The sequence below is a fragment of the Chlorocebus sabaeus genome, chromosome X (assembly GCF_047675955.1).
Source record: "Chlorocebus sabaeus isolate Y175 chromosome X, mChlSab1.0.hap1, whole genome shotgun sequence".
NCBI lineage: Eukaryota > Metazoa > Chordata > Mammalia > Primates > Cercopithecidae > Chlorocebus > Chlorocebus sabaeus.
Window position 1 is genome coordinate 125,192,152 of NC_132933.1, and position 19,904 is coordinate 125,212,055.

Genomic DNA, 19,904 nt, shown 5'->3' on the forward strand with positions numbered 1-19,904 from the left:
CCATTCTTTCACAGAGGTATCATAATCCTGAATTTAGTGCTTATAATATTCTTTCATTTTCTTTTTCCCATATTCACATATCCCTAAACAATATAGAATATTACTGTGTATTTTTATGTTGTAATTCCCAAATGTGATAATAATCTTTGGAATGTTCTCATTTTTATTTCTTTAAACGTCTTATACATACTTATTTTATCATCTTTATCTGCTAATTTCAATATCTAAGTTTCTTGGTCATTAAAAAGTATCCTTTTTTCCTCCCTAATTTTTGCTTATGGTACTTTTTTTCTTCTGCTGCTGTGTAACTTTGGATCCTGAACTTTAATTCAGAGAATCTTGATATGAAGTCAGCCTGTGAATTCTTTTTTGCCATTACCTTCTTCTAGAAAGGCGGTGTATTTACCTCTGTCATGTGGCCCAAGTTGCAACCAGTTCAGAGTGTCTTTAAGTTAGTTTTGTGGCATAGAATTTTTATGGACTATGTGGGTAGCAAAAAATAGGAACTCATATCATAAGCGAGGGCAGGAATGAAGTTATGAAATCTCATTGCAAACTTTTAAAAAAAATTCTTCCTGAACCCAAGTCTAGAAAGACAATTTTCCTTGTCATTGGCCTTTGACAGGACGTTTGTTTTTGTCCAGTTCATTTTTTTATAGAAAGTGTAGATTTTGGGTTTGTATGGGGTCTTTCCTGTTCCATCTTTGCCTGTTCCCTGTTCCACTCCTTTCTGAGAGCTAAGGACTTATCTCCTTCTTCATTCCCAGCTGTAAAGGTGCCAGTCACTTGAATACTAAGAAAGAAAAAGAATTTTTTCTAATTTTTAAATTGTTTATTATTTTATGTTTTTAGGTTCTGTGGTACATGTGGAGGATGTGCAGGTTTGTTACATAGGTAAATGTGTGCCATGGTGGTTTGCTGCACCTACCAACCCATCACCTAGGTATTAAGCCAAGCATGCATGTTCTTTTCCCTAACGCTCTCCCCACCCCCACCCTCCTCCGACAAGTGCCAGTGTGTGTTGTTCCCCTCCCTGTGTCCATGTGTTCACATTGTTCAGTTCCCACTTATAAGTGAGAACATACGATGTTTGATTTTCTGTTCCTGTGTTAGTTTGCTGAAGATAATGGCTTCCAGCTTCATCCGTGCCCCTGCGAAGGATATGATCTCATTCCTTTTTATGGCTGCATGGTACCCCATGGTGTATATATAGCATATTTTCTTTATCCAGTCTTTCATTGATGGGCATTTAGGTTGATTCCATGTCTTTGCTATTGTGAATGGTGCTGCAATTAACATACGTGTGCATGTATCTTTATAATAGAATGATTTATATTCCTTTGGGTATATAACCAGTAATGGAGTTGCCGGGTAAAATGGTACTTCTGGTTCTAAGTCTTTGAAGAGTCGCCACACTGTCTTCCACAATTGTTGAACTAATTTACATTCCCACCAATCGCATAAAAGCATTCCTATTTCTCCGCAACCTCATCAGCATCTGTTGTTTCTTGACTTTTTAATAATTGCCATTCTGAGAGGCATGAGATGGTATCTCATTGGGGTTTTGGTTTGCATTTATCCAATGATCTGTTATGTTAAGCTTTTTTTCATATGTTTGTTGGCCGCATGTATGTCTTTTTTTGAGAAGTAGTCTGTTCATATTCTTTTCCCACTTTTTAATGTGGTTGTTGGTATTTTTCTTGTAAATTTGCTTAAGTTACTTATAGATCCTGGATATTAAACCTTTTTCAGATGGATAGATTGCAAACATTTTCTCCTATCTGTAAGTTGTCTGTTCATTCTGACAATCCTTTGCTGTGAAGAAGCTCTTTAATTAGGTTCCATTTGTCAATTTTTGCTTTTGTTGCAATTGCTTTTGGTGATTTCATCATAAAATCTTTGCCCATGCCTATGTCTTGAATGGTATTGCCTAGATTTTCTTCTAGGGTTTTTATAATTTGGGGTTTTACAGTTAAGTCTTTAATCCATCTCGAGTTAATTTTTATATAAGAAGGGATCCAGTTTCAATTTTCTGCATATGTCTAGCCAGTTCTCCCAGCACTATTTATTTAATAGGGAATCATTCCCCCATTGCTTGTTTTTGTCAAGTTTGTCAAAGATCAGATAGTTGTGTGTGGGCTTATTTCTGGATACTCTATTCTGTTCTATTGGTCTATGTGCCTGTTTTTGTACCAGTACCATGCTGATTTGGTTACTGTAGCTTTATAATATAGTTTAAAGTCGGGTGGCATGATGCCTCCAGCTTTGTTCTTTTTGGTTAGGATTGTTGTGGCTATACAAGCTCTTTTTTGGTTCCATATGAATTAAAACTTTTTTTTCTAATTATGTGAAGAATATCAATGGTAGCTTAATGGGAATAGCATTGAGCCTATAAATTGCTTTGGGCAGTATGGTGATTTTCATGATATTGATTCTTCCTATGCATCAGCGTGGAATGTTTTTCCATCTGCTTGTGTCCTCTTTGGTTTCCTTGAGGCATGGTTTGTAGTTCACTTTGAAGAGGTCCTTCACTTCCCATGGTAGCTACATTCCTAGCTTTTACAAACAAACATACATAGACATTTTGCAAAAGAAGACATACAAATGGCCAACAGGTATATAAGAAGGCGCTGACTTTCACTAATCTTCAGGGAAATGCAAATCAAAGCTGCAATGGGCTATCACCTTACACATGTTAGGATAGCTATTACCAAAAAGTCAAAAGATAACAACTGTTGTCTAGGGTGTTGAGAGAAGGAAACCCTTGTGAATTGTTAGTGGAACGCAAATTGGTACAGCATTTGGGAAAACAGACGGATATTCTTCAAAAAATTAAAAATCAAGCTACCATATGATCCAGCAATCTCACTACTAGTTATATGTCTGTAAGGAATAAAATGAGTATCTGGAAGAGATATCGACACTATTCTGTTAAAATGTAACAGAACCACAGTAAAGGTGTCTACATATACGTAGCAAAATATCATATTAAAAGGCAAAATGGTGAAGACATCTCTTGACTTAAAAACCAACAATATGGTAGAGTTAATAAATGATGGCGTGGTTTTAGTAACGCTGTGATGCATGTCATATCACCTGCAACATCCAAGTTGTACATCACCTTTATTGAGACTATATGTTCTTTTCAAAATGATTACATGGTTCTGACAGTGTATCAGTTATATTTGGAAAATAACTGAAAGCTTATTCTGCATACCTTATTATTAAAAATAAAAAGTTACACTCATTTTAGGGGATATAAATATACATTTTACCAAAGGGTGAGGAAACCCAAGGAAAGCCCAGCAGTGTCCTTGAGTTGAAGAGACAGACATGGAAATATGGGAAGATGAAGGTATCTGGAGTTTGGATGGGAGAGTAGAAAAGAGAGAATTGCAGTGAAAGAAAGCTCTGAAGATCTGCAGAGTCCCATCCCCCTGAGTCTTCATCTGTGTTCTTATCAGAACATACATGTGAGGAAGCTGCCTGAAGCCTATGAAAGAATTATCTGAAAGAAGCAAGTGGAAAAATCTCCAGGGCTCAATGAGAGCCAGAAAAAAAATTGCTGTTTGCACAAGCCAGATTAGAAATACACTATAATACATGAGATATAGGGTGGACTTGTCACAAGGATGTTGGTTTAGTTGAGAGGCAAAATTAGATCTAGACTAAAGGCTTATGTGGTCCTGCATAAGAAAAAAAAAAAAAAAAAACAAGTTTAAAAGGATCAAACCTTTTCTCTTTTTTCAAGAGAAAAAAACGGAGAAAACTTTATTAAGATGTACCCTTATCAGGCCGGGCGCGGTGGCTCACACCTGTAATCCCAGCCCTTTGGGAGGCCGAGGCGGGCGGATCATGAGGTCAGGAGATCGAGAACATCCTGGCTAACACGGTGAAACCCCGTCTCTACTAAAAAAAATACAAAAAATTATCCCAGCGTGGTGGCAGGTGCCTGTAGTCCCAGCTACTCTGAAGGCTGAGGCAGGAGAATGGCATGAACCCGGGAGGCGGAGCTTGCAGTGAGCTGAGATCTCACCACTGCACTCCAGCCTGGGCGACAGAGCAAGACTCCATCTCAAAAAAAAAAAGTACCCTTATCAAACTGCTTGAAACTAGTAATAAAGAGAAAATTTTTAAAGTAGCCAGAGGAAGGGCAAACACACGTTATGCAGAGTAAAACAAAGATAGAAATATAGCATACTTGGCTGGGCGTGGTGGCTCACACCTGTAGTCCCAGTGCTTTGGGAGGCTAGCGTGGGTGGATCACCTGAGGTCAGGAGTTTGAGACGAGCCTGGCCAACATGGTGAAACTCCGTCTCTACTAAAAATACAAAAGTTAGCTGGGCGTGGTGGCATGCACCTGGAATCCCAGCTATTCGGGAGGCTGAGGCAGGAGAATTCCTTGAACCCAGGAGGTGGAGGTTGCAGTGAGCCGAGATCATGCCATTGCACTCCAGCCTGGGCTACAAGAGCAAAATTCCATCTCAAAAAAAAAAAAAAAAAAAAAAAAAAAACAAGAAGAGAAATATAGCAGGCTTTTTGTTGGGAACAGTTCAAATCAGAAGACAGTGGAGCAATATCTTCAAATTACTGCAAAAAAAGCTATCAACTTTAGAGCTTATAATCAGAAAAAAAAAATTCAAAAATAAAAGTGAAATAAAAGCTTATTCCAATATACAAGAAGTGAAAGACTTCATCACCAGTAGATGTGCAATTTTAAATGAAATCCTTTAGGTAGAAGGAAATGTTAACAGATAAAAATCTGCATCTACACAAAGGAGTGAAGAAACCAGAAATGGTTAAGTATGTGAGTAAATACAAAATGATGTTTCCTTATATTCTGAAGTGCTTTAAAAGATAATCAAATCTTCAAATAAAATAATTAAAAATTGTGTTATCTATAACAGCTGTGGAAATAAACTATATGACAATAGCACAAAGGCAGGGAAAATGGAAATAAATTGTACTGTTTTCAAGTCCTTCTATAAATGAAGCAATATAACATTAATTGAAGGCAGACTGTTATAAGTCATCTCTACTAGAAACCCCAAAGCAAAATTTCACCAAACAAGATGTACATAAATGTATATGAGCATCAATAGTCATTAGAGAAATTCAAATTAAAATGATAATGAAATACTTATACATATATTTTTTTGTAAAATACCACTACATATTAAAATGGCTAAAATAAACAAATTAACTGAAAATATGAAGGGCAGACAAAGATGTAGAGCAACTGGATCTCTCATACATTGCTGTGGAAATGTGAAATGATACAACCAATTTGGAAAATAGTTTAGCAGTTTTTTATAAAGTTAAACACACACTTGCCACATGACCCAGAAATCCCACTATTAGGATTTACCTCAGTGAAATTATTATAGTCTCGAATATTAATAGCAGCTGTATTCATAAATGCCAAAATTGGGAAATGATGATGATATCCTTCAACTGATGAATGGCTAAACTAGTGTAGTATATCCATACAGTGAAATACTGCTCAGCAATACAAATGAATAAAATACTTGTTCACACACATAAACATGGATAAATGCCAAATGTACATAAGTGAAAGAAGCCAGACTCCCAAATCTACACACTATATGGATCCATTTATATAACACTCTGGAAGAGGTAAAAGTACAGCGACAGAAAATTGATGAGTGGTTGCGAAGTGCTGGGGATGGGAGAGGTAATGAATAAAAAAAATTAATAACAACAAAACAAGCCCAAGAGTCCCAGTCTGGAACCCACACTTGCTTGATACCAAAGCTACTATGTAACCTGCAAATATATATATATATAGTTGTAGATACTTAGTAGGTACAGGCATGCAATGTGAAATAAGCACATTATGGAGAATGGGGTATTCATTCCCTCAAGCATTTATCCTTTGAGTTACAAGCAATCCAATTACACCCGTTAAGTGATTTTAAAATGTACGATTAAGTTATTATTAACTGTAGTCGCCCTGTTGTGCTATCAAATAGGTCTCATTCATTCTTTCTACCTTTTGGACCCATTAACAATCCCTACCTCCCTACCAGCCCCTCACTACTCTTCCCAGCCTCTGGTAATCATCCTTCTACTCTCTACATCCGTGAGTTCAGTTGTTTTGATGTTTAGATCCCACACATAAGTGACAACATGCAATGTTTGTCTTTCTGTGCCTGGCTTATTTCACTTAACATGCTCTTCAGTTCCATCCATGTTGTTGAAATGACTGGATGTCATTATTTTTATGGCTGAATAGTACTCCATTGTACATATATAATTAACAGAGATCCTGTAATGATGTAAGTTCAAGGCTAATTAAGGAGAGCGAAGTATGAGAGTAATTATTTGGGTAACTCATATTCTAAAAACAGAGTTTTTGTTTTACTCACTTGGTTCTCCTATAGTGCTACTCAGACCACCATTAGCAGCACCTGGGAACTTGTTAAAGTTGTGCGTTCTCAGGCTCCATCCCCAGATATATTGAATCAGAAACTCTTTGGGTGGGGGTGGATTCAATAATCTGTGTTTTAGTGAGTCCTCCAGATGATTCTGATGTGCACTAAAGTTTGAGACCTACAGATCTACATTAATGTATTAGCCCTCATTATTTAAAACAATAAATGCAAATGATTGGGCTATTCTTAACTTTTCATCTGTAAAGCCACTTGTGCATTGAAAACTGATATATCTCATTTCTCCCTGCCCCTCCACAATACATTGTTTATACCTTTATTAAACACACATTTCCTTCACCTTGTATTATATTTCATTCCTGACATGTCTATAACCTTCACTAGAACACCAGTTCCATGGGGCATGGATTCTCATATTTCAAGATTTATAAAGCTCATAGCCAGCATAATCTGAGTAAGGTCAAATCCAGCTGGCTATGAAGGTTAAAATAATTGGGAAGTGTCAGTTTCCAAGGTACATAAAGTTCCAGGCTCGATTCAAGTAAATCAATTACATTTAGTAGTCATCTTTTCACAATCACCAAAATGAGTGTGGGAGTGTGGCAGCCATGAAAATGTTGCTCTCAGATCTTCCGCTATGGGGAGCATAATTGATCAATGACTCCAGCTGTTGAGCTCTGAGTCCATTACCATACTTTCCACAGGCTCTTCCTAGCCAATGATGGTATGTACCAGGGTACTAAAGCAGGGATATTCCAGTAAGATACAAGACTTCTCTAGTGAGCAACTTTGGCTCAAGGATTCCTCATCAGCCTTGCTAATACTCTCCTTAAATTACCATGCAATCTAAGACTTCCTACCTAACCTTTCTTCCTTCCATCTCTCCTTCATGGTGTTGAAATTACATTGTGGTCTGATAGCTCCCTCCTCCTTTCCTTCATATCCATTTTTCCCCAATAAATCTTGCTTTGTTTAATCCTGTCTTAGTGTCTACTTCTCTGAGAATCTGAGCTAACTTTGAGAGGATCGTGTCTGGTTTGAATTTCATTAATAGTTGTGCTTCCCTAAGCAATTGTATTGTTTTTAATGTATGAGGAATATTACCTGGATAAACGAATACTTCCTCTGTGCAGGTTGGCTGCTAGAAAGTTGAGAACAAAAGTATGACTCTATGTTATGAGCGAGTTATTTCTTTTCTTTAAATTTTGAGCCCCCTTTTATTCATAAGTGATTTTATTTCATTTTTAATTTAATTTTACAGATTTTTGTAAGCTGCACTAAATAATTTCTGAATGAAGCCCGAGTAAAGATAATCCAAACAATACTCAAATTTGAAGAAGCTGCCATGTTCAGCCAGTGTTATGGGCTATGTACTCCATGGCTTGAGCTGGATGCAATGAATGATGCCATCTGAAGTTGTGTGCTGGTCCTGGTTGGCACGTGCCCAAAGGTGGAAAGAACATTCTAATGGAAAACCCATATAGTGACATGTGGAAATTCAGTCAAGCAGACAATCTGATTGGGTAAGAGTATATATTTGGGTAGTGGTAACCATACTAGAAAATTAAAAGTTACAAACCCACTTCTCAAAGTTAAGCTAGTGTGATCTGGAGATCCCTGAAACAGGGATGCTACAATGGAGAAAATTTCAGAAGTCCTGAGTGCTGGTGGTAGGCACTCCATAGGACATAACAGATAAACCTGAAACACACTGGCTTAAACCAAAAGGTTAATTTAATAAGCCATGTAATCAGATTGTTCAGGAGGAGACAGGCTGTAGATGAAGCTCTACATATGACTCAAACAATGTTATTGGGACTTTGAGAATGTACAGACGTCATTTTTGGCTGCTCAGAAAGTGAAGTGGCTTTCTAATTTTGGAGAACCTTTAAACTGAGGTTCTCAGTAGGTGATAGTGCATCTCCCAATGACAAGTGCTCAAAGGTAAAATCTGTCCTCTTCTCGTCTCCTGGTGGCCAGAGCATGGAAATCAACACTCAGATATTATCATCAAGGATTCTCTATTTTAGCCTAGTGACCTAAAGGAAAATGATTTTATGATTTGCTTTTCTGCATCTAGCTATGGTGCCTGTGTGTCATGGAGGAGATTGTGGACAGTGGCAGCAGATACATTTGTAAATAAGATTCTTTTTTCTGCAACATTACTCAACTCTTTAGTTCCTTCTTATTTCCTGGGCCTGATTCTCTGGCTCTCCCCTCAACTCTTTGAGCTACTAGTAATATTCTTCCAATAAAATTCTTCTATATTTAATTTTCCAGAATTAAATAGAGATGGATTCAGGTTTGAGATGCATTCAGACCACCTGATATACCTGACTCTTTATATCTAGTTTTCAGTCCCTTTTCCTTAATATTAGAACCAATGCAACAGCCATTACATCCTGGGGATACACACTTCCTTGTTCAAGTTTAGCACAAAACATGTCTGATTTTCTAGGGAGTTACATAAATGAATGAATAAACACAGCTTTTAATTCTTTCTATCTTTGGATCAATTTGAAGTAATGTACTGATAGATAGTTAAATGTTAGTGATTGATTTAAAATGCAATTGTAGTAGACTTTAGGTTATAATGAAATGGGTTTAATAATAAATTGTTATAAAATAAATGCTTTAGAGCTCAGAGGAATATGTTGATTCTAAACATGAAGATTGGACCATGTAAGGCCCAGGTGCCTAAAGGAATTTATTTCAGCACTAAGGTTTTCATGCAACATAGCTCATTAAGAAAATAAAATATATCAAACACTATGAGCTTTTATTGGCATTAATAGAAATTGCTGGCTGGGCGTGGTGGCTCAAGTCTGTAATCCCAGCACTTTGGGAGGCTGAGGTGGGCAGGTGGATCACCTGAGGTCAGGAGTTCAAGACCAGCCTGACCAACATGGTGAAACCCTGTCTCTACTAAAAATACAAAAAATTAGCTGGGCGTGCTGGCAGTTGCCTATAATCCCAGCTACTTGGGAGGCTGAGGCAGGAGAATCTCCTGAACCTGGGAGGTGGAGGTTGCAGTGAGCCGAGATCGCACCATTGCACTCCAGCCTGGGCAACAAGAGAAAAACTACATCTCACATACACACACAACAACAATAAAGAAAGAAAAGAAAAAAAGAAGAAAAAGGAAATTGCTTTCATACATTAGGTGTTGACTATTGTCCAAGAATATTAAAATAATACTTCAAAAAGTGTCACTTTCAATTTGAATTATTGATAATTGAAGCATTTTCTTTTTCTTGTGTTAAACCTGAAAGTAGAATGGCTAGTGGGAGCAAATGTTGAATTGGCCAGAAGAAAGCTGTCTGTTATATTCTTGAATACTTTTATGACAATGAAAAGAATTACTTGATTCTTTTGTGTCTGGGCCTCCTCAAATCTTAACAGCATTTTATTTAGTAAGGTTGGTTTTGAGGAAAATATTAAATTGAGTACAGTGAATGCTACTGGTCCTGGTACTGATGGATGATGACTATCAACACAGCTATTTAGGTATGATACTTTAAACTCATCATGAAATTCCTTGGGTGGGTATTAGGAACTACTCATTATAAATGTTGATAGTTTCATTGAGAAGATATTTCAGCTTATTTAGTCAGTCACTCCAAATAATATTTATTTTGCCCTATTGAATATTAAACACTGTACTAGGTCCAGCAGTTGAGTAAGTAAAAGTATCTGTACTCAGTCAACTCACAGTATGGTCACAAGGTAAAAATAATTAAAAATCAATGTTAAACAGCAATGATAAAAATTATGTAATAACTCTGCTTAAGGGACTAGAGTTATAATAAAAATAATAATGTCAGTATATCTATTACACTACTCATAAGAGTTAACATTTCCTGCATGCTTACTATGAAACAGGTACTATTCTAAGCGCTCTCTAGATAGATAGACAGACAGATAGATAGATAGATAGATAGATAGATAGATAGATAGATAGTGTGTGTGTATATATGTGTGTGTGTGTATATATATACATATATATACACACATAGTTTGTGTATCCCTTATGTGAAATGCTTGAGACCAGAAATGTTTCAAATTTCAGATTTTATTTGGATTTTGGAATATTTAGGTATACATAATGAGATATCTTGGGTATGGCACCCTATTCTAAACAAAAAATTCATTTATGTTTAGTATACACCTTATACATGTAGCCTGAAGGTAAATTTATGCAATATTTTGACATAATTTCTTGCATGAAACAAAGTTTTCACTGCATTTTCACTGTGACCCATCACCTGAGGTCAGGTGTAGAATTTTCCACTTGTGATGTCTTGTTAGCACTCAAAAAGTTTCAGATTTTGAAACATTTCAGGTTTCAGATTTTTGGATTAAGCATGCTCAGTGTCTATCAATTTATTTGATTATCACAACAATCCTATGAAGATGTTGCTATTTTCTTTACAGTTAAGGAAACCAAGGCACAGAGAGGTTAAGTAACTTTCCCGAGGATGTGCAACTAGTAAGAGGCAAAATAAGCCAACTCCAACAACCTGGTTTCAGAGTCTGAGCCCATAACCACAAGGCTACTCTGAGGCATCAGAAATGCCTTTGCAAAGGAGGTAACATATGAACTGAATCTGGAAGGATATTTAGGATTGAGCCAGGCAGATGAAGGTGAAAGACATTTCAGGGAGAGGGAGTAGCATGTGTATGGGTAGACAGAACAGGTTATATCCAGACTACTTACAAGTAATTTACTATGTCTGTAGCTCAAGTAATTTTTGAAGAAGCCAGAGGTGGAGAGACAAGTTAGGACATTATAACTCTAATCCAGTTAAGAGATAATGAAGGACCAGACTATGTTAGTGCTAGCATATAATATGTGGAATGGAACACATATTATGTGCTAAATTCTGTAGAAAATACAAAACTGAATGGGCTATAAACTTGTCCTCAAACAGTTTATATTTATGTGGATATAGAGATGGGATATAGTCGATTCATCAAATTTTGATGGAAATACTAGCTTTGACAAGGTTGTCAAACAGCCTCTCCAATAAAACAAGAGGGAAAATTGACCTTCACCAGCAGAAAAGGGAGAAAAATATGCTAATTTTAACATTGATAAGTGTAGGATCATTTTAAGGATAAAACATGATTTCCATGACTACACAATCAGAAATAACCAGCTTTGAAGCAGTTGCCAGAAAAAATTTCCAAGATTTATTATGGGCTCAAAGTTAAATTTGTCAGCAATATAATTCTTTTAAGAAACGAGAGATGAAAATGGGATACGTACACTGAAGCAGAGGCTCTAAAAACAGCAAGTTTTCTTCCCACAGCTGTTAGCAGTGGTCAGATATTATGAGAATATTATGTCTGCCTTGGGGCTTTGAAATTGATATTGGCAATTTGGAAAGGGTACAGAATGTGATAAAGGGCTTAGGAAACAGGCACACTGAGCAAGGGTTAAAGGTAGCTCAGAAGCTACACTGACCTCTGCAAACATGCCAAGAACAGTCTCACATCTAGAAAAGACACAGGCTCTATTGGCTTAGATTCTAAAAGTTTCAACTAGTTTGACTGGAAATTGCTTTGAATATACATTCTTCTTTTACACTGTAAAATTTCCTGGAAAATTAAATACAGCCTGCATTTTAATGAAGTGCCGTAAGTATTAAAATTAAAGATGGAAGGGCTTGAGTGTCAAGAAAATTATAATTTTTCTCTAATATCATTATCTCAGCCCAATTGAACACATCTAGGATTTTATATCACTATTAAAATACTTTGAAACAAATTAACATTTACTAAAGAAGTTTATGGTCTTTCATTTAGAAAATTCTGACTTTGCAATTTTCATGTTACACTAACAATCAAGTATGTTTACTCACAGAATTTAACTCATTAAAACCATTCTATACATATATATGCATATGTATACATATACACTTTTACATCATAGATATATGGACTTCATTAACAAACATTGGCTAATGTTTTCAATATACTTTTATAAAGTGTTTATTGTATGTTAGGACCCCTTCAAGGTGTTTGGGATATATCAGTGAAAAAAACTGCCTTCCTGGAGCTGACATTCTACTGAGAGAAGGTAGACACTGAAAAATACATATAGTAAATAAGTAAATGATCTAGCATGTTACAACTGATGATTGCTGTAGTAAAAAAAGAAACCAAATAGAGCAGAGTTAGGGAAATTAGGAGAGCTGGGTGTGCTGGGAACAAGGTACAGTATTAAATACAGTGGTCAGGAGTAGGTATCTTTGGGGAGGTGGGACTTGAGCAAAGACACAAAGGATAGGAGAAAGACATCAGGGAAGTACACAATACTCTTGTGTAAGGATGTTCTAGGCAGAGGAAATAGCTAGTGCAAAGACCCTCAGGCAAGACATAAGTGCAAAGACCCTAAAATGCCTCATGTTTGTGAGCAACAGCCAATGTGCCTGGGACAGAGTGAACAAGGAGTAGACAAAAGATGAAATCAGAGAATTAGGGGATGCAAACCAAATAGGGTCTTGCAGGCCACATAGTAAACCTTGACCTGCTCTGAATAAAATGCTGGAGAGTTTTGAGCAGACAGACATGACGTGATTTCTGTTTTAAATGGACCATACGGGGAGGGATATCAGCAAAAATGGTAGAATAGGACTTTCCTGCACTTGTTTCTGAAAAAATCTTCCATTTGAACAATTATTTATGCATAAAAATACCTTTACAAGAGCTTGGGAAACCAAGGAAGAGATTACAGCACCTGGGTATAGCACATACATTTTTAAAAGACACAATTAAGAAGAGTAGGGAGGGTAATCTAACATTACCCACTCCACCCTTCCCCCAACCCCAGGCAGCACAACATGGAGGGAGAAACTTTCTGCTTGAAGGAAGAAGAGGGAAGCGAGCACTTTTCTGTGAGGTCTAGCACTGGGTGTGCCCCATTAAAACCCAGTACTGGGTAGGCCCTTATGACCCCAGACTCCAGGCTTTACCTGAGATTGAGTTTCCCAAGGTCTGTCACAGGAACTCGCTAGGATCCTGCAGCCCCAGGCATCAGATGAGCTGCACTACCACCAGGCTGACACCAGTGGCCTCAGGCTCAGTAGACCAAAACCTGTGGGACACAGAAAAGGTAGTTCTGAGAGGGAAGTATATACCAATAATTGCTTACATTAAAAATGAAGAAATAGTTTACTGTGAATTTAAAGGGTACATGAATATTTGGGAAATTTGGCTATAACTGCTGTAGGGATAATTCAGCTATTCTGATTAGTAGGAAGGAGTCACATTCTCAGTGCTACACAATTGTCCTACTTTAAGTTATTCATTGTGGGAAGAAGATATCTTTCTTCCAAGGTTGAATAATAGATATAGTCTGTGTTGCCTAAAAATGTGTCCACTGACCACATTTGGCTATTTAAATTTAAATGAAAATTAAGTGAAACCAAATAAAAATAAAAATTTAGTTCCTCAGTCAAAATAGCCATATTTCACTTGCTTTGTAGCCACATGTGGCTAATGACTATGCATTAGATGGAACAGACACAGAAAAACAACATTTTAATTCATTTTATTTCTTTACCTTGCCTAAATTGCTCTGGTTGGAACTTCCAGTACTATGTTGAATAGAAATGGTGAAAGTTGGCATCCTTGTCTTCTTCCTGATTTTACAGGAAAAACTTACAACTTTTCACCATTAAGTGTAATGTTAGATTTCAGCTTGTCATCTATGGCTTTTATGATGTTGAAGTACATAATTCTATACCTAGTTTGTTGATTAGTTTTATCATGAAATAATGTTCAATTATTTCGAATGCTTTTTCTACTTCTATTAAAAAGATCATGTGATTTTTAGTATTACTTTTGTTAATATTGGGTATCACATTCATTGATCTGCATATATTGAGCCATCCTTGGAACCCCAAGGATGATGCAATAGACTAATGTTTGTGTCCTCCACTCCCCAAATTTCATATGTTGAAACCTAATCCACAATGTCATGGTATTTGAAAGAGGGTGTTTGGGATGTGATTAGGTTATGAGAGTGGAGCTCCCATGAGTGTGATTAGTGCCCTTATAAAAGAGACACCAGAGACCTCTCTTGCTCCTTCTGCCAAGTGGTGAGGCAGCAATAAGATGACCATCTCTAAATTGGGAAACGGGGCCTCACCAGGCATAGAATCTGCTGGTGCCTTGAGCTTGGACTTCCTAGCCTCCAGAACTGTAAGAAATTAATTTCCATTTTTTATAAGCCACTCAACCTATGGTATTTTGTTATAGCAATTTGAATGGACTATGATGAATAAATCCCACTTGATCATGGTGCATAATATTTTTAATGTACTATTAAATTTTGTTTGCTAGTATTTTTTGAGGATTTTTGAATATTTATTCATCAGGGATATTAGTCTGTAATTTTCTCTTCTTGTAGTATCTTTGTCTGGCTTTGGAATTATGTAATGATGGTATCATAAAATGAGTTTGGCAGTCTCCCCCTCTCCTCAGCATTTTTGAAGTGTTTGACAAGAACTGGCATTAATTCTTCTTTAAATGTCTGGTATAATTCACTAGTAAAGCCATCTGGTCAGGGGCTTTTCTTTGTTCAGAGGCTTGGATTACTGATTCAACCTCCTTACTCATTATTATTCTGTAAAGGTTTTTATGTCTTCATAATTAAGTCATGGCAGGTTGTATGTATATAGAAATTTACCAATAACCCTAATAATAAAGAAAGAAGTAAAATTATTTCTGTTTTCAGATGTTATGATCCTATATATAGAAAACCCTAGACTCCACAGAAAAATATTAGAACTAGTTTTTAAATTCAGTAAATTTGCAGACTACAAAATCAACAGAGAAAAATCAGCTTTTTACACACTGACAATGAACTGTCCAAAAAGGATATTAAGAAAACATTCCCTTTTACAAGAGCATAAAAGAAAAGAAAATACTTAGGGGTAAACTTAACCAAGGAGATGAAAGACTCATGCACTGAAAACTACAAAAGATTGATAAAAAAAAAATTTATAGGAAACAAGTAAATGGGAATATATCCCATTTTAATGGATTGGAATAATTAATGTTAAAATGTTCATACTACCCAGTGGCCTACAGAGTCAGTGCTACCCCTGTCAAAATTCCAATGGCATTTTTTACAGACATAGGAAAAACAATCCTAAAATTCATATGGAGTGATAAAAGACACAGAATAACTAAAATAATCTTGAGAAGGAATAAAGTAGGAAGCATAATACTTCCTGATTTCAAAATATATTATAAAGCTACAGTAATCAAAACAGTTTTGTACTGTCCTAAAACAGACATACAGACCAATGGAACAGAATAAAAAGTCCAGAAATAATCCAATGCATATAGTCAAGTGATCTTTGACAAGGGTGCCAATAATGCACAATGGGGAAAGGATAGTCTTTTCATCAAATGGTGTTGTGGAAACTGGATATTGACGTGAAAAAGAAAAGAAAGAGAGATAGAGAAGGAAGGAAGGAAGGAAGGAAGGAAGGAAGGAAGGAAGGAAGGAAGGAAGGAAGGAAGGAAGGAAGGAAGGAAGGAAGGGAGGGAGGGAGGGAGGGAGGGAGGGAGGGAGGGAGGAAGGGAGGGAAAAAGAGACAGAGCAAAAGAAAAAGAAAGAAAAAGGGAAAGAAAGGAAGAAGGAAAGAAAGAGAAAGAAAGAAAGAAAAAAGAAAGAAAGAGAAAGAAATTTAACCTCTACTTTAAAGCATACATTAAAATCAGCTTAAAAAGAAATACTGAAATGTAAGAGCTGAAAATGCAAAACTCCTAGAAGAAAACAGGAGAAGAGCTGCTGTACATTTGTCATGGCAATAAATTATTGGCTAGGACACTCAAAGCACAGGCAACAAAAGGAAAAATAGACAAGTGGGCCTACATTAATCTAAAAAGCTTCTGCACAGAAATGATCAGCAGAATGAAAAGTCTACAGAATGGGAAAAAATTTGTCAACTGTATATCTGACAAGGGATTAATATCTAAAATATATAAGAAACTCATACAATTCAACTGCAACAACAACAAACAACCCAGTTTAAAAATGGGCTAAAGTCTTGAAAATATATTTCTCCAAAAAAGACATACAGATGGCCAACAGGCATATGAGAAGGTAATCAACATCATTAATCATTAGGGAAATGCAAATCAAAGCTACTATGAGATCTATCACTTCACACATGATAGGATAGCTACTATCAAAAAGACAAGAGCCAACAAGTGTTGGCAAGGGTAAGGAGAAAACAGAACCATTATACACTGTGGGTGGGAGTGTATATTGGTACAGTCATAATGGAAAAAAGTATGGAGCTTCCTCAAAATTAAAAAATAGAACTATCACATGATCCAGCAATCCCACTTATGTGTATATACACAAAGGAAATAAAATTCGTATCTCTAAGAGATATCTGCATTCCCATGTTCATTGCAGCATTATTTAAAATAGCCCATATATGGAAAAAACTCAAGTAGGCATCAACTCATGAATGGATAAAGAAAATGTGGCTTACATATCTAGTGGAATATTATTCAGCTTTTAAAAAAGAAAAATCCTTTCATTTGCTAGATCATGCAGGAACCTAAAGGACAATATGCTAAGTGAAATGAGCCAGCCATAGGACAAATACTGCATGATTTCACTTATATGAGGTATATATAATAGTCAAATTCATGGAACGAAAAGTATACAATAGTGATTGGCAGAGTTGGAAAGTGGAGGAAATTGAGAGTTGTTCAATGGGTATAAAGTACGTTATGCTAGAGGAATAAGTTCTGGAGATCTGCTGTACAACATAGTGCCTATAGTTAACAACATGGTATTTTATACTAAAATTTAAGAGAGTAGATCTCATGTTACGTATTCGTTGTTGGTTTTTTTGTTTTTGTTTTTGTTTTATTTTTTATTTTTTTTAGATGGAGTCTCACTCTGTCGCCAGACTAGAGTGCAGTGGCACAATCTCAGCTCACTGAAACCTCCGATTCCCTGGTTCAGGTGATTCTCCTGCCTCAGCCTCCCGAGTAGCTGGGATTACAGGCACGCGCCACCACGCCCCCTAATTTTTGTATTTTTGGTAGAGACAGGGTTTCACCAATCTCCTGACCTCGTGATCTGCCTGGCTCGGCCTTCCAAAGTGCTGGGATTAAAGGCGTGAGACACCATGCCCGGCCTGTGTTATGTATTCTTAACACACACACGCATACACACACACACACACACACACAACAAAAACAATAATCAACCAATCAAACACACACAAAGGGATGCAACAAAACTTTGGGAGGTGTTGAATATGTCTATTACCTTGACTGTGGTGATGGGATCATAGGTGTCTGCATATGTCCAAACTCATCAAATTTTGCACATTATACATGTGCAGTCATTTGCATATCAATTATACTTCAGTAAAGCTGTTTTTAAAAGAAAAAACAGAACGATTTCACTATGCCAGAAAATTCTATTGGATAGCACTGGCTAGGTAGTTTAGTGAACATAATATATTAAATGCTTGCCGGATGTGCCTAATATTCCTCTTTCTAGATTTTATAGGCTTGGATAATTATAGAAAAATAATAAGACAGAAAACACAAGCTTCGTACTACTTATGTATTCTAATGAAATACCAGTCTGCATTTTTCCCATTTCTTTTGCACTTATCTTTCACAGCTTTTTTTTTTTTTTTTTTTTTTTTTTTTGGTCTTACATTTCTTGGTGCTGTCTATTTTTTTCCACCACCTAGAATTAGAAATCAATTCTTTTGTTTCAAATGTGAATTCCCCCTTCCCTAATTATAAGCTGCTACTTTACATAACAAAAGAATTGATTTCTGAAAGCTCTATTCAGACATTAGCAAAACTAACAATTGGAATTATCATTCAAATTTATGTCCCTTATAAGCTTTAATGGCCAAGACTAAGATATAGACTTATTTTTAGACTCTTATTCACATTTATCTACTTTTTGCCTTTAAATCAATCCTATATGATAGCAGGAATCTTTCTTTGCCTCCTACATTTCAGCTTGCTTTCTCATCCTTTGTATGCAGTGTTACTTATTTAGACTTCTTGATAAATGTGTATTTATTCAAGTTACATGGTGACTTATTTTCATGAGAAACAAATAAAAATATGGCATATCAAGTTAATTATTCTAACATTAGTCTGTTTAGATACTTTAAGTAATTTTTACTCATCATCATCTTTTGGGGCTGGGATAATTTGATGTGACCTAGAAAACTAGCTTTGTGGTTTGATCATTTTCCTCTTTACTCTGAGATCCACCTCCCCTTCCTTTCATGTGCTATGCCCTAAACTACAGATCACAGAAGGATGACTCCTGCAAACTACATTCCCAGATCCCTGTCAAATTGCTTCTTTTGGGCTCACCTAACAGGGAGGCACTGGCTGGAGACTGGAGGTGAGAAGCCAGGGTAAGCCTTTGTCTCAGCTTCTGGAGGTATCTCTATCAGTGTCTATAGCAATTCCGTGGTTGCAGAGCCCACAAGGCAGCACCTTCCTCTGAGGTCCCAGCTCCCATCTTGCAGCTCCTTCTATGATTCTAGCTCCTGTCAGATGAGCACTTGATGTCTCCAAATTCGCCTTGGTAGCCACTCCTGCTGCTCCCTCAAAAAGCCCTTCTTTTAAGTTTTCAGCTCCTGTGAAGGGAACTCAGATCTTGGGCTCTAGTAACATCAGCTCCTTCTCTTTTATTTATTTATTTATTTTTCGAGTTATTGTTTTTTTGGTTTTTTTTAACTTTTATTTTAGGTTCAGGGGTACATGCACACGATTGTTATATAGGCAAATTGTGTATCACAGGGGTTTGGCATACAGATTGTTTTGCCACCCTGGTAATAAGCATAGTACCGGATAGGCAGTTTTTGGTCCTCACCCTCCTCTCAACCCTCCACTCACAAATAGGCTCAGATGTCTCTTGTTCCTTTTTTGTGTTCATGTGTACTCAGTGCTTGGCTCCCACTTGTAAGAACATGTGGTATTTGGTTTTCTCTTCCTGGGTTAGTTTACTTAGGATAATAGCCTCCCTGCACCCATGTTGCTGCAAAAAAACATGAGCTCATTCTTTTTATGGCTGCATAGTATTCCATGGTGTATATGTACCACATTTTCTTTATCCAGTCTACTGTTAATGGGCATTTAGGTTGATTCTGTGTCTTTGCTGTTGTAAACAGTGCTGCACTGAACTAACATGTGCATGGGTCTTTATGATAGAACAATTTATATTCCTTTGGGTACATACTCAATAATCAGATAGCTGGGTCAAATGGTAGTTCTGTTTTAAGTTCTTTGATAAATTCCCAAACTACTTTCCACAGTGGCTGAATTTATTTACATTCCTACCAGCAGTGGTGGGAATAATGGAATAAGCATTCCATTTTCTCTACAACCTCACCAGCATCTGCTATTTTTTGACTTTTTAATAATAGCCATTCTGACTGGTGTGAGATGGTATCTCATTGTGGTTTT

The 19,904-nt window shown here is 36.6% G+C and overlaps 1 protein-coding gene across 3 annotated transcripts in view; it reads right to left on the reverse strand.

The window, feature by feature from the left end:
* Positions 1 to 19,904, reverse strand: part of DCAF8L2 (DDB1 and CUL4 associated factor 8 like 2) — a 165,937-nt gene that overhangs the window by 111,420 nt on the left and 34,613 nt on the right. For all 3 annotated transcript variants that reach the window (XM_007991333.3, XM_037986622.2, XM_037986621.2), the window contains exon 2: positions 13,391 to 13,512. The gene's annotated coding sequence lies outside the window, so the exon portion shown is untranslated. The remainder of the gene's footprint in view (positions 1 to 13,390; positions 13,513 to 19,904) is intronic.